This window comes from Macaca mulatta, chromosome 7 (genome assembly GCF_049350105.2).
Source record: "Macaca mulatta isolate MMU2019108-1 chromosome 7, T2T-MMU8v2.0, whole genome shotgun sequence".
Lineage (NCBI taxonomy): Eukaryota > Metazoa > Chordata > Mammalia > Primates > Cercopithecidae > Macaca > Macaca mulatta.
Window position 1 is genome coordinate 34,668,572 of NC_133412.1, and position 19,951 is coordinate 34,688,522.

The 19,951-nt window shown below is 47.5% G+C and overlaps 2 protein-coding genes across 9 annotated transcripts in view; both read left to right on the forward strand.

Moving 5' to 3' along the window:
* Positions 1–19,951, forward strand: part of MYZAP (myocardial zonula adherens protein) — a 338,107-nt gene that overhangs the window by 15,440 nt on the left and 302,716 nt on the right. The window lies entirely within an intron of this gene.
* CGNL1 (cingulin like 1) overlaps positions 12,284–19,951 on the forward strand; it is a 175,425-nt gene continuing 167,757 nt past the window's right edge. For 6 of the 8 annotated variants that reach the window (XM_028850973.2, XM_028850974.2, XM_028850976.2 and 3 more), the window contains exon 1: positions 12,284–12,359. The gene's annotated coding sequence lies outside the window, so the exon portion shown is untranslated. The remainder of the gene's footprint in view (positions 12,360–19,951) is intronic. The other 2 variants (XM_077939475.1, XM_077939474.1) reach the window with 2 other exon arrangements.

The window sequence follows — 19,951 nt, forward strand, 5'->3', positions numbered from 1 at the left end:
TAGGATCATACTTCTTGGCTGTCCACATCATATCAAATATAGGTCACTTTCCTTCCTAAAATGTTTTCTACCATTTTTATATCTATTGAGGGCATTATAATTCTCAGATATCTGAATATTATTGCTGAATGGTTAAATCTTTTTCTGGTATGAATTCATTAAGGTGCTGAAACATAAATTGTACTATGTTTGTGGGAGTTATCTTCCAATTTTTCTTTGTTTTCTAAAACATTTTTAATCCTATGAAAATAGGCCAGGCCACCTTATCAGAGCAAGGTATCCAGAGCTCCACGCTCTTCTAGGCTTAAGAATGTTCTAGAATATTGTAAGGGGGGAATGGAGTACTCAGGAGCAGTAGAGGGGGAATGTGCAAAATCTCTGGGCACAAGTGGGTGTTCCCCTCCCAGGTGGTCACCAGGTGATGGGCTGACTGCAGGGAAGGGAAGGCGTCGCCCAGGGAGGCACAGGTGCTGCCTGCGGCAGGCTGGTGGAGGCCAGTGGCTCCTACGTGCGCCTTTGTGCTGGGAAACCAGATTTTTTTTTTCTTCTTTCTGTTCTAACGGCTTCTTCAGCACTGCTGTGCCCCACCACCTCCATAGTCTTCTCTCCCCCTAGTCTGGAATAAGATTTTCTAGTCCCTCAAGTCAAATCTCACATTTAAGCCTCACATTTCCCCAACTTTTACCTAGCACTGCAGACCTTCAAGTCCAGAGGCTTTGGAAACAATCTGCAACTGCTTTCTCTCTGCCTTCCACCCTATCTCCCCCTCCAGGCAGCTTGCAAAGAGCAGAGGCTTGGAAAGGAGAGGTGGGGCAGGAAGCGCAGAAAGTGCAGGATTTTGTGGTTAACAAACATTTCAAAAACATTGGCCCGCTGTAATATAAAGAAGTGGATTTTCTCTGATGGAAACAAAACACAGTCAAGTCCTATGCTTGGAATATTGATCTGCAGAAGAGTAGCCCATCTCAGCCTCAAAGGATAGTCTTAAAAAGCAAAAAAAAAAAAAAAAAAAAAAAAATAGTAGGAGAGTTTGCTGCTGCAAAGCTTAAGGTCCTATGAGGAAAATACTATTAGAACCAGGAGCACAATTATGGCCTCACATTAGAGTCACCTGGGAGAACTTTTAAAAATGCCAAAAATAGAATGCCTGGGCCTCACCCCTAGAGACTTTGATTTAATTGGTCTTGAGTGAGCCCCCAAGCAAAGCTTTTTTTCTTTTTTTCTTTTTTTTTTTGTGAGAGGGAGTCTCGCTCTGTCCCCCAGGCTGGAGTGCAGTGGCGCCATCTGGGCTCACTGCAAGCCCCGCCTCCCGAGTTCACGCCATTCTCCGGCCTCAGCCTCCCCAGTAGCTGGGACTACAGGTGCCCACCACCACACCCAGCTATTTTTTTGTATTTTTAGTAAAGACGAGGTTTCACCGTGTTAGCCAGGATCTGCTGATCTGACCTCGTGATCCACCCGCCTCGGCCTCCCAAAGTGCTGGGATTACAGGCCTGAGCCACCACGCCCCGCCCAGCAAAGCTATTTTTAAACATTCCCCAGGTAGTAAGTGTAGAACAGAAACCCACGTTATGTTAGCAGGGCCCACTCATCCTATAGGCATAGCAGGCACAGCACTTGGGCCCACCATACTTGCAGGGCACACAGAAAAGTTTAATTTCTTTTAGAATCAGAAGAAAAAGAATAAACTTTTAGGTGGAAGAAAATGACTTCACATATAATATTAACATATATTTCTTTATATCAATGAATTCATAAAATACAATTTTGGGGGCTAGGTTTGGTGGCTCAGGCCTGTAATCCAAGGATTTTGGGAGGCCAAGGCAGGAGGATTGCTTGAGGCCAGAAGTTTGAGACCCATCTGGGTAACATAGTGACACCTTGTCTCTAAAAAATAAATTTAAAAATAAAATAAAATTACAATTTTTTTTGAGACAGAGTCTTACTACAATTTTTTTTTTTTAAATGGGGAAAGAGATTCACAAGTCAGAAGTGCATAGGGCCTACAAAAACCATAATGCAGCCCTATATAAAACAGACACGTGGACGCCAGGTGCAGTGGTTCACCCTTGTAATCCCAGCACTTTTGGAGGCCAAGGTGAGCAGACACTTGAGGTCAGGAGTTGGAGATCAGCCTGGCCAACATGGTGAAACCCTGTCTCTACTAAAAATACAAAAATTAGCTGGGCATGGTGGCATGTGCCTGTAATCCTAGCTATGTAGGAGGCTGAGGCAGGAGAATTGCTTGAAAGCGAGAGGCAGAGTTTGCAGTGAGCCGAGACAGTGCCACTGCACTCCAGCTTGGGCAACAAAGTGAGACTCTATCTCAAAAAAAAGAAAAAAGGCTGGTTGCGGTGGCTCATGCCTGTAATCCCAGCACTTTGGGACGCCGACGCAGGCGAATCACCTGAGGTCAGGAGTTCGAGACCCGCCTGACCAATTGGTGAAACCCTGTCTCTACTAAAAATGCAAAAATTAGTTGGGCGTGGTGGCAGGCACCTGTAGTCCCAGCTACTTGGGAGGCTGAGGCAGGAGAATCACTCGAATCCAGGAGGTAGAGGTTGCAGTAAGTCCAAGATCATGGCATTGCACTCCAGCCTGGGCAACAGAGCAAGACTTGGTCTAAAAAAAAAAAACAAAAAACAAAAAAAAGAGACACATGTAAGGGTACATCTTTGAATATTACTAAAAATAATTACTCGGTTCACATTAAGACAGCACTGAAATACGCCAATGATGTGTACATCTTGCACATCATTTAGGCAATGATTCCTAAATTTCCCCTTATTTCCCCGTCCACTGCAAATGGTTCAAGATAGGCTCTATCCTGCTTCAACAAGCTACCTATAAATTTTGCTGTGTTGCCACCTCAGACATTTTTGAGCATCTAGTCTTTCATCCAAACACACAGTGCCTTTCTTTTTTGTTTTGTTCTTGTTTTTTAGAGCCAGGAGGGTCTTGCTTTGTCACCCAGGCAGGAATGCGGTAGTGCTATTTTGGCTCACTGCAGCCTTGAATTCCTGGCTCAAGGGATCCTCCCACTTCAGCCTCCTGAGTAGCTGGGATGAAAGACAGTCACCACCATGCTCAGTTAATTTTAAAAGTTTGTTTGTTTGTTTTTGTAGAGACATGGTCTCACTTTGTTACCCAGGCTGATCTTGAACTCCTGGGCTCAAGTTAACCTCCTGCCTCAGCCTCCCAAAGTGCTGGGATTACAGGTGTTAGCCGCCACACCCAGCCTTTGGTACCTTTCTAATGTTTGATTCAGAGACACTCACCTCAATTCCTGAGATTTCAGAGACACAGTGGATTGGAGGCCTCAGAGAAAAAGAACCGTTAGCCCTAAGAGATCTGGAGCGAATCTGGAGCCTCCTCAATGTGAGGCTTTTCCCGTGGACTTTGCTGGCCCCTGTCGCCCCAGCTCAGTTCCCTCCTGGCTGCTGTGGCAGGCAGAGCTTCCTAAGGTTGAGTTACAAAAACCACCACGGTCACTCTCACTTTCCCCCTTTTCCAAACAGATACTCACGTTTGAAAAGTCATCTTCTTCATATTGGCAGAAACTCCAGAGTTCTCCTGGCAAGGGAAAGGCATGTGGACGCCAATCTCCACGTCCTTGAATTTCATGGAAGGGAACTCGTGTTGAGGGAGACTGAGGTATCAGGCAGGAAAGGACAGGTCAGTGCTCATTCCACTGGCACTGGGTGGGGCTTGGAAAAGGCAGTCACCTACACTTGCTGGTTGCAAGACTAAAGCACACAGATGGAGACTCACAGGAAAATCACTCATCTGAAAACTCCCTGTGGCTGCCAGAGGCTTTGATGTCCCTTGGCTTCCAGCAGCACCTGTCAAGGAGAAAGCCAACTGTGGTCTGAAATGAGGGAAGCAAGTCTTGGGATAATGATCCCTTAGATGCCTTCTGGTTTGAAGTCCTGTGACTCTTGAGCAAAGCTCTAGTTCTGACAGACCCAGGTCTCAATCTCTGCTTTTCTATTTATTTATCAAGAATAAATAAATGTATCCATTTTATTTATCCATAAATTGGGGATAAGAAGATGTACCTCATGGGTTGTTCTGAAATTTATTTATTTATTTATTTATTTATTTATTTATTTATTTATTTATTGAGACGGAGTCTCGCTCTGTTGCCTAGGCTGGAGTGCAGTGGCCAGATCTTGGCTCACTGCAAGCTCCACCTCCCAGGTTCACACCATTCTCCTGCCTCAGCCTCCCGAGTAGCTGGGACTACAGGCGCCCGCAACCTCGCCTGGCTAGTTTTTTTTTGTATTTTTTAGTAGAGACGGGGTTTCACCGTGTTAGCCAGGATGGTCTTGATCTCCTGACCTCGTGATCCGCCCGTCTCGGCCTCCCATAGTGCTGGGATTACAGGCTTGAGCCACCGTACCCGGCCTAATTTATTTTTAATTTAAAAATTAATTTATTTTTGAGATGGGGGTCTCAGTTCTGTCGCCCAGGCTGGAATGCAGTAGTGTGATCACAGCACACTGCAACCTCCACCTCCTGGGCTCTATCAAACAAGCCTCCCACTTCAGCCTCCTAGGTAGCTGGGACCACAGGTGTGCACCACAAGCCTGGCTAATTTTTGTATTTTCTGTAGAGACGGGGTTTCACCGTGTTGTTCAGGCTTGTTCTGAAATTTAAATGTTGAGTGTGGAATTCTTCAAATTGCCCAAGAAATTCAAGTTCCCTCCTGTAATCACTATCACCTTGACTATAGGGCTATAAGCAGAAGGAATCGCCAGTTTTTCGACTTCAGTCTGCTCTTGGGCAGACCAACTCAAAAACCCTTACATGAAAGTTCTGTGGAAATAAATTGTACTACTGCAAGACTAAATTTGAGTTTTCATTATTTCAGCCCTAGCCACCAAATAGTCCTGGCTTGCTACTTTTGCTTTAGACATAGCCAAGAAAAATGTGTTTTGAAAGGAGAAATCCCTTGCTAGAAGGCTTTGGCAGTCAGAAATGAACAAAAATGCAGAATTTTAAAACATTTGTACTGGTGTCTTTTGGTCTCATTTGTTGCCCAGTTGGTCTGAAAATAATCTGAGAATGTGTCACTCAAGATCATCTATAACCAAATAATTCAAACCAAAGAATGGTTGATTAATTTGCTACAAATAAAATGTGGTCCACAGAGTCAAAACTTTTTAAATGTTTCAAGGATTTTTGTTTCTTTATTTGTTTTTAATTTCTTTTCTTCTGAGACAGGGTCTTGCTCTGTCATCCAGGCTGGAATGCAGTGACGCAATCATAGTTTATTGTAGCCTAGACCTCATGGGCTCAGGTCATCTTCCCACCTCAGCCTCCTGAGTAGCTGGGACTACGGGCGCGAGCCATCACACCTGACGAATTTTTTTTGTATTTTCTGTAGAGATGGGGTTTCACTATGTTACCCAGGCTGGTTCTAAATTCCTGAGCTCAAGTGATCTGCCCTCCTCGGCCTCCCAAAGTGCTGAGATTATAGGCCTGAACCACTGTGCCCGGCTAAGGTTTTCTTTTGAAACTTGGAGTTGGAGCTATCCCAACTTTGCCGAAATCATGGTTCGAAAGGGAATTTTCAATTTTGGAGTTGTTTCAACATAACCAGGGACACATTCCCAAAAACATTTAATACATGCATGTTTATTGAATTAGTATTAGTTGGTGTTTTGGGGATGGCTGAGGGGATGGTGAGTGTAAACTTGCCTTGTTTCTGGAAAATTCCTCCTTCCACTGGTCAGCAGAGCTTTGACATTCCTACACTAAGTTCTTCAGTCTGTAAGACTGGCAGTCCAAGCTTCTAGAAACTCAAGCCATGCTTGGCTCCAACCGGGGTCCAACCGACCACAAAATGTATCTAAAATACTTTTGACTGTTCTGAATCCCTCTAATGTTGCTATTGGTTCTCTCTTGATTTTTCATTCACCTTGCACGTTGAAATATCTGTGGGAAGAAATCTGTGTTCCCCTTAGGGGAAATACTGGAGGAGTAGCATGGAGTCAAACTCAAGCTATTTGATGTTTTTCTCTTACTGAGAAACTTCACTCCTCTTTCAACATTTCCACCATATAATGGGGTATGCTACCTTTAGAGCGAATAAAAAAAGTAATAGTTTATCTTCTTGTCTCTCCCATAGAATAAGGATGTGCAATGGCATACTGGGTTTCATTCCCTTCCTCCATACTATACACATACACAGTGACTTTTCCAAAGGCTTCTTAGGACGGTTTATTGTTTTTTTTTGTTTTTGTTTTTGTTTTTTTCTGTTTTTGTTGTGTTTTGTTTTGTTTTTTAGATGGAGTTTCACTCTGTCGCCCAGGCTGGAGTGCAATGGTGCGATCTCAGCTCACTGTAACCTCTGCCTCCCGGGTTCAAGTGATTCTCCTGCCTCAGCCTCCTGAGTACCTGGGATTCAGGCGCATGCCACCACGCCCGGCTAATTTTGTATTTTTGGTAGAGACGGGGTTTCAACATGTTGGCCAGGCTGGTCTCAAACTCCCGATCTCAGGTGATCTTCCTGCCTCGGTCTCCCAAAATGCTGGGATTACAGGCAGGAGCCCCTGTGCCCGGCTGGACCATTTACTGTTAATTAGGTCTCACTTCTTCCGCTATGAGGTAAATAAATATCACCTCTTTTTGCAGGCCTAGGGATCCAGGCTACAGAGATTAGGTTACTAGTCCAAGGCCATGGGGCAAGTCTTTATTGGCATTCAGATGGGCTGGGCCAGTCTCTGGCCTGGCCACAAGAGGTGAGCTTCACCTCAAAACCTGTTCTACAACGGCATTTCCTGACTGGCTACGTGTGTGCGTGCTGACTAGCATGCTTATTCATTCATTCATCAAACATTTAGTGAACACCTGCCATGTGCTAGTGGCTAGAGACTCAGGGAGGAGTCTGACCCATTCCCTTCAGTTAAGAAACTCACAGTGTGTGGAAGGGTTGAATTACAAGTAAATAGGTGCTACAATAAAACACCCCACAAGGCAGAAAGGGAGGATGGAGGAGGATTTCTTAGAGGAGGAGGGACTTAAGCTAAACCTTGAAAGAGCAAGAAGGAAGGGTGTTTTAGATGAAGGAATCTTGACAGCAGGCCCACGGTGTGGATGGCTGGCTAGGGGCATAGCCCTCTCCTTGACTTATCTGCCAGCTGGGGCCAGATTTTGAGAGGCTTGCCACACCTTGCCAAGGGGTTTGATTCTTTTTCCGTAGGCCTAGCAAGTTTGCCTGCCCGAGGGGCTCTAGAAGTTCAAACAGAAACTTAATACGAGTGTTTGATGTATTAAGTCTCTTCCCTCAACACTTGTAGAAGTGAACACTTTGAAAAGTGAGCAGTTTAAGACTGAGATTCCTCACTTCATGTGGGAAGTGTGCAAAGTCCAAAAATGAGATTGAGCACCCAAGGAATTAGTCTCCCCTCTGCTCCTGCTCAGAGCCAGACCTTGTTGGAGAGGACACAGCTGGGTCTCACTGGAGGGGAAAGAAGTTTCTATGGCGCCATGCCCATGGAACCTGCTGGAAATCTGACCTCTGGGGTTCTGGGGAAACCTGTTTATGGGGAATCGGTGTTTTGGTGGAGTTGCTCCACCACGCAACAGCTTGGAGTAGAGGGATAGTGCCAGGAGAGACTGCTGGCTGTGGAATGATGTAGGCACCAGGTCCTGAAGGAGTCCTGGCACAGCAGTGGCGGAGCTTGAAGCCATGTGCACTGCAGCAGCCTGGCGGCGCAGAAGCTATCCGTGCCGGGACAGCTCCCTGCACGCTCAGACCAACTTCGCGCTGACAGCTTTCCATCACAAGGGAGCACTTTTGTTCCAAGGAGCCCTCTCAGCATGGGAGGTGGGTAGCCTAGAAGTAGGGGTAAGGCACGTAGGAGCAGTCTTTGTTGAAGACTTGGAAAAATACTCCAGCTCCCTGAGCTTCAGGTTGTCAATTCTGGGGGGCATTCAGCATCTTCCCAGGAGGTCCTAGGGGAATCAGGCCCCTTGCATATAGCACCACTCTCACTAACACACCCTAATAGTGTCTTTCCTCCTTCCCTGTCCCACTCTTCCTGCTCCCTGTCTCCTGCTTCTAGGGATCACCCTAAATACACCGCCGGCAGGCAAGTCTTGTCACAGGCTCCCCCTTCAGGGCAACCCATATTAAGGCAGCCTGTTTCCCAAAGACTAAGCAAAAGCCCTCTTCCTGGGTGTCCGTCCCAGTCCCATCTTTCTTTATAAGCAGAATAGCTTGTCCACTTCAATCAAAGAAACCATGTACTACCTTTTGCTTCGTTCACTTCCTCCTGTTTCCCTGTCTTGGGTGTATGATCACACCTTCCAGAAATGCCCTCCACACTCTTTCTGTTATCCATGTGCATTACATCTTCTTTTGTTTTTGAGATGAAGTCTCACTCTGTCACCCCAGCTGGAGCGCAATGGTGTGATCTTGGCTCACTGCAACTTCCACGTCCTGGGTTCAAGTGATTCTCCTGTCTCAGCCTCCTGAGTAGCTGGGATTACAGGCGTGTACCACCACGCCCGGCTAATTTTTTGTATTTTTAGTAGAGATGGGGTTTCACTATGTTGGCTAGGCTGATCTCAAACTCCCTACCTCAAGTGATCCACCCGTCTTGGCCTTCCAAAGTGCTGGGATTACAGGCATGAGCCACTGCGCCCGGCCTTGCATTGTATCTTCCAAGTGCATGCCATAAGACCTGTTCCACGCTGCAGCCTCCCTTCTGCCACCCTTCCTGTATTCTGTGTCACTACTCAGATGTCATTTATACTGTAGCACTTATGTGAATATTTTTGTATCATGTATTTCATATACAGAAAATTTGGAGGAGGAAAGAGGTGATTTTTCTCTACTCATCCTCCTGGAAACTTCTCTTTGGCAAGTTGCTGCCACTGACCCCCCCCGTTCCCCCCCAACCTTTCTGCAGGCTCAAAAACCATAATTAAGGGAGCCAGACTTTACATTAAATAAAAACAAAAACAAAGATGTTTTTCAGAAGCATTCCCTGGAAGTGTCTGCTTTAAGTTGAGGCTGGAGGGGCTTGAGCATTCATCTCGACAATGGGAGCATCGAAAGCAGTGTCTCTGGTAGCTAATCTCTTTCACCTCTGTCTTTGCCTCCAACAGCTCCCCTTATTTTTGTCATCAGCGAAATAGCTGTATGGGAGGGGAAGTTGCTGATGAAATGTTTTTTTTTTGATAGTTAACAAATATTTCCTGAGTGCACACTCTCTACGGATCCTTGGAAGGGCCCATGTGAGAAGTGGATTAGTGACATTCGGCACTGCCCTCTCCTTCAGGAGTCCCTCACCCTTGGGCTTCCATCAAAGACTCCTAGGTTCTTCCTGACAGCTCTCAGTTATCCTCCTCTTTCTCCCTTGGGTGATGCCCTCCTCTTCCTCCACCCTCCGTGAAGGCACTGCACTCTCCTTTCCTGGATCCTGGTCCTCATTCTCCCCTCACCCTCCACATGGATGCTGCCCAGAGACACTCCTCCACTTCCCAGCTGCCTGCTGGGGCATTTCACCAAAAAGTTCCACCATTACTTCATGCTCCATAGAACCTTCAGCAGCTCTCCTGAAAAGCAGCCTCTTTCCGTATTGTTCCTATTTCTGATGCTCCAAGGCACCCAGCCTGGAAACCTCAGCTTTGTCTTTGCCAATTCCACTCCCTCACTGCATACATCTGGTCACCAAGACATCTGGTCTTCCAAAGAAAAGCCCTTCTCTTCCCTTTTCCCTTCCCTTTTCCCCTCCCTTCCCTTTTTCTTTCTTTCCTTCCTTCCTTCCTTCCTTCCTTCCTTCCTTCCTTCCTTCCTTCCTTCCTTCCTTCCTTCCTTCCTTCCTTCCGTCCCTCCCTCCCTCCCTCCCTCCCTCCCTCCCTCCCTCCTCTCTCTTTTTCTTTTCTTTCTTTTTTTGAGACAGAGTCTCATTCTGTTGCCCAGGCTGGAGTCCACCGGGGCAGTCACAACTCACTGCAGCCTCAACCTCCCAGGATCAATTGATCCTCCCACGTCAGCCTCCTGAGTAGCTGGGACTACAGGCACATGCTACCAGGCCTGGCTAATTTGTGTGTGTGTGTGTGTGTGTGTGTGTGTGTGTGTATGCACTTTTTTTTTTTTTTTGTAGAGACAGTGTTTTGCCATGTTGCCCAGGCTGGTCTTGAATTCCTGTGCTCAAGTGATCCACTGCCTTGACCTCCCAAAGTGTTGGGATTACAGGCGTAAGCCCAGTTGGAAAATTATTTCTTTCCTGTCCCTCCCTGTTGCAACTCCCCCTCTACCCCATGACTCTGCTGGTTCCTAGGTTATGGGTTTCCCCCATCTGGTTTCCAGGGCCATTTAGGTGCCCTCTATTGCATGCAGGTTACATTCCAGTCATTTTGAGGTGTCCAAGTACTGTTTGGTTGCCTTGAGCCCCCTCACTTTGGCATTTCATGCCTTTTCCACCGTCTGATCCCATCTACCTTTCTAATATGCCTCATCCCACTTTCTAGCATGTGTGCCCCGCCCCAGGCAGCCTCTGCTCAGGAAAGCTGGTCCATCCTCTGGGTGCTGTTCATACACCCCACCACCTTGGCTGTCTTCCCCAACCTAGACCCCCTAGCTTGAGAATAGTGCAATCCAGCTTCCTCCAAAAAGACTCCCTTGATCATGCTGCCCGCTTGGGATAAGTAGCTTTTTTTTTTTTTTTCTTTCCTGGCAATGAATCACTATTATTAGGTTGGAGCAAAAGTAACTGCGGCTTTTCCTATTGAAAGTAATAACAAAACTGTGGCCGGGCGCGGTGGCTCAAGCCTGTAATCCCAGCACTTTGGGAGGCCGAGATGGGCGGATCACAAGGTCAGGAGATCGAGACCATCCTGGCTAACACGGCGAAACCCCGTCTCTACTAAAAACACAAAAAATTAGCCGGGCGAGGTGGCGGCGCCTGTGGTCCCAGCTACTCGGGAGGCTGAGGCAGGAGAATGGCGGGAACCCGGGAGGCAGAGCTTGCAGTGAGCTGAGATCTGGCCACTGCACTCCAGCCTGGGCGACAGAGCGAGACTCCGTCTCAAAAAAAAAAAAAAAAAAAAAAGAAAGTAATAGCAAAACTGCAATTACTTTTGCACCAACCAATTACTTTTTCAAGTCCTTTTATATTGTTTTGAATTGTTAAGTTTTCAAGGGTCTGTTTCATTTAATATGTCAGCAAACGCGTATTAAGTACTGGTTGGGCCGGGTACAGTGGCTCACACCTGTAATCCCAGCACGTTGGGAGGCCAAGGCGGGTGGATCACTTGAGATCAGGAGTTCGAGACCAGCCTGACCAACGTGGTGAAACCCCGTCTCTACAAAAACACAAAAATTAGCCGGGTGTAGTGGTGAGCACCTGTAGTCCTAGCAACTGAGGCACGAGAATATCTTGAACCCAGGAGGCGGAGGCAGTGAGACGAGATCATGCTACTGTACTCAAGTCTGGGCAAAACAGCGAGACTCCGTCTCAAAAAAAAAAAAAAAAAAAGTTGTTTTCTCAGGGAATCCTTATAGCTGATGGAGTATCCAGCTCTTCATTTTACAGATGAGTAAACTGGGGTTTAGAACTGATAACATTTTGTCCAAGTTCTCACAGCTAGCGAGAGGCATGCCGCAGTTTACCGTGGAGTGGGTCTAAACAAGGGCCTAAAAACTGTATTGGAGTCCCAGCCCTACTACCGCCAGCTGTGTCACCTTACGAGGCGCCCCACCTTCCTGTCTCTTCAACAGAAACAGACATTTGTTGTTACCGCCCAAGTGGGATTCCCTCCCCACCAGTGTCTAGACATAGTAGGTGCTCAATAAATAGGTGTGGGTTTGCTGTGGCAAAGAGCGCTATCCCTTAAGTTTCTGACAGCGAGGGGGAAAAAGACTGAGCAGGGAAAGGAAGGGAAAGGGGTAAACTGAGCTAGGAGCAGTTGGGAGCGCGAAATAGGGAGGGCTTCCTGGAGGCCAGGAATTTGGAGAGGCCGAGGCTGGGACTAGAAATATACACGGTGAAGGCGGAGGGGAGGTGGAAGGACTAGCCGCTCCGGGGAAGGGTGAGGTCTAAGCGCAGCCTGGGGCCGAGCGGAGCAGAGGGCGGGTCGTGCAATGGTGCCTGGGGAGGTTCGTCCCGACCGGCCGCGGGCGGATCGAAGGGAGCGTTGGGCCCGCTGCAGCCCCGGCGGGTCTAGGCCCCCGGCCGGCCCCTGCCCCTCCTCCCGGGAGGGCGGGCGGCGGCTGCGGGGCGGGGCGCGGGCTCGCTCGGCCTCCTGGCGGCGCAGCGGCCCCTCCACTCCGGCCGGGCTCTGCTGGCTGCGGCGGGAGCTGGACGCGGGAGGCGGAGGCGGCGGCGGCGGCGGCGGCGGCGGTGAGTGAGCTCCGGCCGGGAGCGGGGCGGGTGTGCGCCGGGAGCCGGGCTCCAGGGTGCTAGGTGCCGCCCAGGGCGGCGGGACCCCCAGGCGTTCGGGCTCAGCCAGGTGCGCTGTGCTCAGTCCGGGCGTCCGCTCTCGGTGCCGCGCTTCGCGCGGGTCCTGGGGTTGGTAAGTGCGACCCGGACTCCCGCGCCGCGCCCAGCCGAGGACAGGCGCAGAACAGATGCGGGCGATCCCTGGGGAACCCGCCTCGCGGCGGGGTGGGAGGGAGGAGGCCCTGCAGGACCTCCCTTTAGTGAAGAGGGGCCCTGTGCCTTCGCACCCCTGCCTGGACCCTCCGGCTCTAGTGACAGCTGGGAGAGACCCACGCGAAGCAGTCCCTGACCTATCCTGTCGTACCTAAGTCCTTGGCGTGCTCGGCCAGACCATGCCCTGGAACAAAAAGGGGCGTGTGGCCTCTCTCTTCCCGGATCCTCCCGACCACTGCACCGCCCAGGCAGGTCATCCCGGAGAGCCCCCGCCTCACTTGGAGCACACATTCTGATTTTGGCTCTCCCCGGGACTTTTCCAAGTTGCATCACTGTTTGGCCTCTAGACAGGTACTTGGCTGTCCTGTTGGAGTTAGTTACACAGGATTTTTGAAACTTTGTATATTTGCTTTGTGTGTTCCCCTTCACCCTAAGGCCGCTGCCCTCCCAACTCTGCTTATGCCGCTCAAAACGTTGCTCAAGGCTCACTGCGAATGCTTTTGCAGGCATTGGTTCTCAAACTTGCCTGCACATCTGGAGAGTCTTAAAAAATACTGGTGCCTGTGTCCCACTCCCAGAGATCTGGATTCAGCTTCCCTGGGTCGCAGCCTGGACAATGGAGTTTTTAAGACGCCCCAGGTGATTCTAATGCGCAGACAAGTTTGAAAACCTCTGCTTTGCGGGTTGCTCCCACCAGCCACTCTTCCGACGGCTAAAGATCAGTCCTGATCTAGAACTCATCTCAGGCCCTCTGAACTCTTCCTTAATCCACCTCTCCACCTGAAGAACCTGTTGGTTGGTGCATTCCAGCTTTAGACAGTAGATGGTGCCTTTACTGAAGTTCCCTTTGTTTCTACCTCTCTGTTAACAGTCAATACTGCCGGGGCCCTTTCTGCCAAGGAGGTGGGAGTGTAGGCATTAGAACCAAGGAGTCCTTGTCAGGGTCAAGGTTATAATACAGGGTTGTCCTATTCAGGGAAAACCAAGTGACAATTTGACGTGTCATATTCGGAAATAATTTCAGATTAAAAGGAGAAAAAATACTTTAGGGTTTGGTCAGCTCTTGGAGACCTTCCCGAGACTCCCCCACATAGATAATGGAGTTGCATAAATGTGGGGAATTTTCCTTCAAGAAGCCAACGCTAACAACATCCTTAACGTTTTGTGGTTGATATTTGTGTTAACCTAAGTGCATTTTTGTAGATTAAACTTATTCTGGAAGTATGATGAAGCCCTGCAGACAGAACACAGTGTATAGCATGGCACATCTGAGATGACACCTGAGACACCTGTCACATGATCTTAAAAATGATAGAGAAGTAGGACTAAGGAAAATGTAACCATGCTTATATTGGCTGAATTAGGTCATATATTTTAATGAGAAAATGTGTTTTCACTGTCCTTGTTAGTCATGTCATAGTCTCTGGGATCTTGGTTAATTTCCTTTTGTACCCCAAGTATGATGTTTGTATTAGATTTCCACCCTGATGTTGCTACCTGACCACAAATCAGTGGTTTTAAGTTTTTCTTAGGGGGTGGCCCTCTATTTTTTTTTTTTTTTTGAGACGGAGTTTTACTCTTGTCACCCAGGCTGGAGTGCAATGGTGCAATCTCGGCTCACAGCAACCTCCGCCTCCCTGGTTCAAGTGATTCTCCTGCCTCAGCCTCCCAAGTAGCTGGGATTACAGGCACCCACTACCATGCCCGGCTACTTTTTTGTATTTTTGGTAGAGACAGGGTTTCACCATGTTGGCCAGGCTGTTCTCAAACTCCTGACCTCAGGTGATCCGCCCACGTCGTCCTCTCAAAGTGCTGGGATTACAGGCATGAGCCACCGTGCCCAGCCTATATTATATTTTTATTAGCAGTGGGATGACATCCTTTCAAGAATGCCTTGCCAAAGTGAAAGAACATTTATGTTCATTTCTAGCTCCTCATATACGTCCAAAGAACACTCCTTTTGAAAAATACAAAAATGACATAATTTTGCCCACTTGGTTTTCTCTCTTTTCTCCAACTTCCACCACCATGCTCTGCTGCTATTACTGTATTCACTTGCTGGAGGTGTGCACCCTGTGGGAGCCGTCTTCATTGTCTTGGCTCTGGCTTGAAATGGAGGTTACGTGGAGCGCATGGTCTTACAGGGTGTCCCTGACCTGAATCATCAGCCTTTGGGGAGCAAGACCATATGGAAAGTGTTTTCCTACTGTTTTGTGTGTATGTGTGTGTGTGTGTGTGTGTGTGTGACCATGACAACAAAATGAAGCCATATTATTAAATGCTTTGTTAACCTGCAAATCTTGTCTCAATTGGGAAAAGAAAAATGCTTATTCGAGGATGCTGTTGAATTCATGGTGTCTGAAAATTCACACCTGAACAGCAGTAGTTACACCGTGAGTATAATAATACACTCGACCTCCCCCCACCCCCCCGCCGAAAAAAAAGTTTATGTCAATGTGGGCCTAAGCACATTTATTGCAATTTCTCACTTTGGAGTAGCAGCTCTAATATCCTAAAGTGATTAGAATAAAGTAAGTGAAGAAAAATATGAAGAAAGAGTTAGTGAGAGACTTTTCCATTTAGGGAACGGAGATACCGCAGCTAGAAAAGGCCTTTGGTTTGTCTTAAGAATTGACTGCCCTTTTGGCTTCCTTTTTTTCCCCTTGTTTAATTTGCTTGTGCTGGTGGGTGAAGGAGAGTTAAAGAAATTTAATGGCCTCCTAACTCTCTTTCCCCATGGAACCCATTTATCTAAGAGATGCCATTGACCTTTTAAAAATATCTAACTGATTGTATGCTTTTCCTTTCTTTTCGTCTTCTGATCTCGGCACTAAAGGGCGGTGGCATGACTGGGAGGTTGGCATCAGAGCAGGAAAACAAAGTTTAAGGGAAACTGAAAATTGGGTAATTTTCTCTGGATGACCAAGTGCTTACTTTTTTCAGGCATGTGACATTGCTGTTATCAAGAACCAGTTATGACATGAAAACCCTGAAAATGGAAAAGGAAAAAATAAAATAATAAAAAAGGGAACGGGGTGGGGGATGGAAATAGCACCAGGGTTGACTGACCTTTACCGAGGAGGGAAGGCTTACTGTTTTCAGCCCGGTGTGTCCGAGTTGCAACCCCCTTTACCTTTACTTCTCTCTTCATGTACCCTCCTCCATCCCTCAAGCCAATATCCTTGGGGGAGAGAGTGCTTCATCTTAAATTCACACTAAGGTGTCTTTTGTTTGTTTGTTTGTTTGTTTTTGGTTTTTGAGATGATTGCTCTGTCACCCAGGCTGGAGTGCAGTGATGTGATCTCGGGCTCACTGCAACCTCCGCTTCTTGGGTTCAAGCAATCCTTCCTGCCTCAGCCTCCTGAGTAGCTGGGGTTGCAGACATGCGCCACCACACCCGGCTTATTTTTGTATTTGTAGTAGAGATGGGATTTCGCCATGTTGGCCAAGCTGTTCTTGAACTCCTGGCCTCAGGTGATCCGCTTGCCTCAGCCTCCCAAAGTGCTGGGATTACAGGCATGAGCCACTGCGCTCGCCCGGCCGAACACATTTTTATGACGCCCCTATTACTAGCAAAAGCGATGTATTACCCAGAGTTGTTGGTAAACAGGATAAGGTTCCTGCCTTAAGGAGCCTGAGTCAGGTGGGGATGTAAACCGTGGGTTGCAATAAGTTAGGAACTTTTCTAATCAAGAGGAACACAGTAGCCTGTGGGGTACTATGGGGCACCTGGCTAGCCTCGCCTGGGTAGATGCCTCGTCAGTTCATTGGCACAGGAGGTATAAGACATGCTTTACTTGGGTTTACATTAAGGCTTATTCTATTAGGCCCATACACCAAATGACTGATTTTGGATGTGTCTGACTCCAGGAGCAGGAAGGGCGCGGGTACCCATCATGCAAAGGGGAGGTGGGAGGTGGAGGAGGAGACCAGATTCCAGCAGGTGTCTTTTGCTTCTGGAGTGTGCTGAACAGGGGTACTTGCTGTGGGTGGGAAGCTCATGGAGAATGTGGCTGGATCCGTGTTTGGCACATTAGTAACTGGTAAAGTAAGCTTAGTAGTGGCTACCTCTGCAACAGAGCTGGAAGGAGAATACAAAGTGCAGTGTGAAAGCTGCAGCTGCACACTTTTTGGAGCGAGTGGTTTGGTTTGTGGTTATTTCTCCTGCCAATGGGCAGACATTGGTTTCTCATCATCCCATGGTCGCTTTAGCTCAGGCTTCCTTGGGCAGGCTGAAAACTGGACTTCACACTGTTTTTCCCTTGGGTAGGTGGTTTCCAAATAGCTGACCCATTGGGCTAATAACCTCATGGTTATAGTAGTTACTATTTGTTTATTCACTGTCTTTCAAGTGCCAGGTATCACGCTCAGCACATTTCTTTCATTACTGTAAACCCTTTACATTCCTGAGAGGCAGGTGGCAGTGACCTCATTTTACAGATGAGGAAACTGAGGTCCAAGGAGGTGCTGAATCCTGCAAAGGTGCATAGTACTTGACAGCGGCAAAGTTCTCATGCCTGTAATCGCAGCACTTTGGGAGGCCGAGGCAGGTGGATCCCTTGAGCCCAGGAGGTCAATACCAGCCTGGACAACATGGTGAAATGCTGCCTCTACAAAAAATACAGAAATTAGCCTGGTGTGGTGGCGCGTGCCTGTGGTCCCAGCTACTCTGTATGTTGAGATGGGAGGATGGCTTGAGCCTAGGAGGTTGAGGCTGTAGTGAACCATGATCATGCCACTGCACTCCAGCCTGTGTCACAGAGTGAGACTCTGTCTTAGAAACAAACAACAAAAAGAAAATGGCAGAGTTGAAGTCCGAGAGTGCTTTGGTCTGTCTGAATACAAAGCTAAGTTCTCTCTACTGTTTCTTGCTCCTCTAAGCCGAGCTGATTAAGAAATTGTGTTCTCCGCCGGGCGTGGTGGCTCATGCCTGTAATCTCAGCACTTTGGGAGGCCGAGGTGGGCGGATCACGAGGTCAGGAGATCAAGACCACCCTGGCTAACTCGGTGAAACCCCGTCTCTACTGAAAATACAAAAAATTAGCCCGGTGAGGTGGCGGGCGCCTGTAGTCCCAGCTACTCGGGAGGCTGAGGCAGGAGAATGGCGTCAACCCGGGAGGCGGAGCTTGCAGTGAGCCGAGATCGCACCACTCCACTCCAGCCTGGGCGACAGAGCGAGACTCCGTGTCAAAAAAAAAAAAAAAAAAAAAAAGAAATTGTGTTCTCACAACTTCTTTTTACCATCACAGTCTCTACTAGATGAGGTAGAGGAAAATAGTAAATCAGTTCAGACCTAAAGAGAAGGTATTCCACTAAAGACCATTGCAACCTTGTAATCAAAGGGAAATTTTATGGACTACTGCTTTTCTAGGTGTTTTAAAGAAGAGGGTAGATTAGGCTGTCCAGAAAGGCTCTGAACGGGTCCCACATCCTAGGTTAGAGAGACGTGATTTCCACCTTTCTTCAAATTCTGCAAACCTCTGAGTTTCTGTAGATAATTGGTTGTTGGGTAAGAGATTAAAAACAAAATTCAGTGTTGGGTATTCTATAGTAAAACGAAGCTGTGCACATCCAATTCCTGTTTATGTGGTACTTGCGACAAAAACAAAACTTGGCTGCATAGTAATTACCTCCAGCTCTTAAAATTACAGGTAGTAAGGGCTTAGAGGCCATATGGAGTTATAATTAGAGATGAGTTTAAAACAGGGCTAGTCAATGAATGTTCATTACTACAATGGGCACTAGCTAAATATTTCAACCCAAGAAGGATCAGCTCCAGGGAACATTTCCAGGGAGTTAGTGGAGGGTCGTCATGGAGTTGGAGTGTTTGGGATTAGTGCAGAGAGCATTTGTTATGAACATGCAATATTTCTGCCAGCCTGGCCAGAAGCCTCTTTGTTTACAGGGCAGAGTTTCTTCCCTGCTGCCCAATCACAGGGATTTCTGCTTTGCTTTGGTAGAGTACGTAATCGTTCAGGTCATTGCTTTGTAGTGTGTTAGGTCTGTACAGCTCCTTGATTGTTAATCATCTTTTCCTGTTACTTATCTCTTTGCTGGAGGATTGAGGTAAGATGACCTCTACTTTTGGCCTCAAGAATTTTCTTGTTTTTGACCTCTTCCCTTAGTTTTATATCTTTGTGTTTCATTGCATTCAATACAGGCCCTCTGTTTTCCCTTGCAAATTTATAGTCCACACAGGGAAGAGGAACGACTGTGACCAGGACTATCCAGGAGTCCTGTGATGGGAGTGTTTAGTCCCGTTTTCCAAGTGAGGGCCCCTTCCTCTGTAAGGCTGGGAGTTTGGGGATTCCAACTAGGACTGTCAGATTCTCAACAATGGGGCTCTTTTGACTTGATTACAAAAGAAAAAGAAATGGCCCAGTTTTCAAAGTCGTGAAGAGGTTCTAGTATATCCTATGAACCAATATATATCCTTGAACTTATTTGTAGCTGATAGTATTAAAAAAAGGTTTGATTCCCCACCCTTTTTGCCTGTGTGGTTTTTATCTTCCTTTCTATAAACAATGACTTACTCAGAATTACACAGCAGCAGCTGAAAAGTTGATTAGCCTCTCTTTGCCCTAATCAAGTATCAAAAACCTGGACCGTTCACTTAGAGTGGTGATTACTGTGAAAGCTTTAGGTGCTGGAGAGGACCTGATAAAGAATGGAGAGATAAGAGAGAGAAAATAGCTAGCAAAGGGATTGCAGGGCGGAGTTTAACAAACTTAAGATTTCTTTCTTTCTTTCTTTCTTTTTTTTTGTTTTTGAGACAGAGTTTTGCTCTTGTTGCCCAGGCTGGAGTGTAATGGCACGATCTCAGCTCCCCAGACCTCCGCCTCCTGGGTTCAAACCGTTCTCCTGCCTTAGCCTCTTGAGTAGCTGTGACTACAGGTGCCCCCCACCACGCCTGACTAATTTTTTGTATTTTTAGTTGAGATAGGGTTTCACTGTGTAGCCAGGATGGCCTGCCTCAGCCTCCCAAAGTGCTGGGATTACAGGCGTGAGCCACCACACCTGACCTTTTTTTTTTTTTTTTTTTTTTTTGAGATGGTCTCACTCTGTTGGCTAGGCTGGACTGCAGTGGTGTGATCACAGCTCACTGCAGCCTCAACCTCCCAGGCTCAGGCTTAAGTGATCCTCCCACCTCAGCCTCCCGAGGAGCTGGGACCACAGAGGCAGGCCACTATGCCTGGCTAATTTTTGTGTATGTGTGTGTGTGTGTGTGTGTGTTGTAGAAATGGGGTTTTGCCATGTTGCCCAGGCAGGTCTCTAATTCCCGAACTCAAGCCGTCCACCCACCTAGGCCTCCTGAAGTGCTGAGATTACAGGCATGAGCC